The sequence below is a fragment of the Schistocerca piceifrons genome, chromosome X (assembly GCF_021461385.2).
Source record: "Schistocerca piceifrons isolate TAMUIC-IGC-003096 chromosome X, iqSchPice1.1, whole genome shotgun sequence".
NCBI classification, from domain to species: Eukaryota; Metazoa; Arthropoda; class Insecta; order Orthoptera; family Acrididae; genus Schistocerca; species Schistocerca piceifrons.
The window spans coordinates 488,813,785-488,816,564 of record NC_060149.1 but is presented as its reverse complement, the minus strand read 5'-3'; positions in this window follow the sequence as shown (position 1 = coordinate 488,816,564).

The following is a 2,780-nucleotide window of genomic DNA, read 5'->3' as shown; positions in this document are numbered from 1 at the left end:
ATACTAAACCATTGAAGAATAAAGGGGAAACATTAGTTTTTATATATTAACGGTATGATAATTATCGAGAGTATTTAGTTGGACTTAACTTTTTTGTCGAAGACCGTTGTAGTTTCTTCATTACTTAGGCTCTGCTGTCTAAAATTATAACTATTTGGTGATGGCTGCTGTAGGTTATACGAGGTGTGATCAAAAAGTAAAGGGAATTTTATTTTTCTTGAGGAATCATTTATTCATCATCATCAATTTCGTCCCCTTCAAAGTTATACCCCTCGGATATTGCACACTTGCACCAGCACTTTTTCTAATCTTGAAAGCCCTTCTGGATCTCACTTTTCGTTATGGTGTTCAGCTGCTTTAGCGATTCTGTTTCTATCTTATCACTGGTGGCAAAACGACGTTCTTTCATGTTTCTCTTCAGCCTCGTGAATATAAAATAGTCGCAGGTGACCACGTCCGGCGAATACGATGGCTGAGGAAAAATAAAGATATTTTTTTGTTAAAAAAGTTACAAACAACCATTGAGCTATGAGCGGGAGCGTTACCGTGATGCAGTTTTCACAAGTGGTTTTCCGACAATTTTGGTAGTTTTCTTCGGATTGCTGCACACGAGCAGCGCATGACTTCCATACAGTATCCCTTATTCACCGTACGATCACAAGAGAGTAACTCATGTTGCACTATATCACTGTAATCGAAGAAAACCGTGAGAAGGCTCTTCACATGCGATCGAACTGGTCGAACTTTTTTTTTGTCTCTTCAGGCAGTTTCCATTGGGACGATTGGGCCTTTGTTTCGACGTCATACACGTATACCCACGTTTCGTTGCCCGTTATAACCTTCTTTAGAAGTTCTGGATCACTGTCGACTCGATTCAGTAATTCCTGAACAAAGTCTAAGCGATGTCGTTTTTGGTCGAAATGCAACAATTACGGAACAAACTTTGCTGCTACAGGTTTCATGCCCAAAACATCAAAAAATTGCATGACGTGAGCCAAGGGATATTTCGACGTGATCAGGAACCTCTTTGTGGTGATTCGGCAATTTTCCAGAAAGGTTTTCTTTACATTTTCCACATTTTCGTCCGTAACTGATGTGCTAGGGCTTCCGGGTCGGTTGTCGTCTGCAACGTCTTCTCGACCCTTTTTTTAAACGTTAATGCCCCTCGTAAACCCTTGTATTACTCGTAGTAGATTCGCCAAAGGCCGTAGTCAACATTTCTAATGCTTTACTACACTTTATTCTATTTTTCAAACTAAATTTAATGCAAATTCTTTGATCCATCTTTTCCGAAAGCAAAAATTAACCGAGCACACGTATAACCTTTTCGAATGTCGACAACAAACTAAATATTCAAAGCAGCTGAAAATAAAAGCATATATCGGGAACACGTGTACCAACAAGATAAAAAATATGAAAATCGAATGCATTAAGACCATGAAATTAAAAAATTACCTTTACTTTTTGATCACACCTCGCGTGGGTTCAGTTTCTGTGCTGAATATTAATATTAATAACGAAAGTTGCAGTAGTTCTACTCAGATTTATTCCACTTCCCTTTAGTCTAATATTTTGAATCACAGCGGCACCAGTACGTAAGACAAAGCCCACCAACACGTATCACTTCATGCCAAGTGCCTCCTACTCCTCCTCCTCCTTCTCCTCCTCCTCCTCCTTCTCCTTTTTCTTTTACTACAATTACTTATAAACCAAACATAGAACAAAGATTAAACACACACCAAAGACACAAAGCTAATACTACAAAAATATTTTTTTTTTGAAAGATGGGTGTTTTACATTCGCACATATTTATAAGTGATTAGTAGTTTGTGGTACAAACTGTTCAGAAATAATAATCTCATAAAAATAGTAATAATTTTAAATGTATTTCCAAAATTTCCGAAAATATAGTTACTATAAGTTTGTGATATTTTCTGTCTTAAGATTTCTATAGTAGAATATAAATAATACCTTATAATTCATTCGCTTAAGGATAAGAAGTAAATATTTTTATGACTTCGGAAAAGTATCTCTGTACTGAGTGATTTTGTTGTCTAGGTCTATCGGTTACTCCGAATATTTGGATCCATTGAGCGATACGACTGTTTGCGTGTATCATCAAGTACAAAACATAACAAAAATGGGTCACTAATCAGTACTATTACGTGATCAGCAGCATTTTTCTCATAAAGAATGCGAATAGGTTTGCTTTTTGAGCGCTCTTGTATGTCTCGTATTCGAAAATGGAATCTTTTCCTGTTAATCGAGCTCACTTTACTTGTGATGCTCTCTAATCAAAATATTTGGAAATAATGTACGTAGGTCACTCTAATGGGGCTTTGTTTAAATATTCTGCAGATATTTTCTGTAGAAAAAGCAGTTGCATTATGTACTAGGAATTTTCACACAAGACTATCAGATCGTAAATCTATCAATATATCATGATGGATGTTAAGATCAGTGATGTTCATATATTTCGTATCTGTGTAAATAACACAACTTCTTCTTGGCATCCGTGAAGAGTTAACTTTTACACGAAAACGTAGTCCTCTAATTATGAAATACTACGAACCTCATTTCTGGGTGTAAGTTTCGTAATTAGGGGAAGATATGGGATGCCAATGTATTCTGTTCCATATTTTTTTTAAACATCATGTCTTCATATTTTATTGTTTCCGTGTGAACAGAACCAATGGCACATACAAAAGATTGTTATTTTCGTCTCACAAAAATATTTCGAATCACCTCAAATAAAAAACAACAATTGTTCAATATCCAAA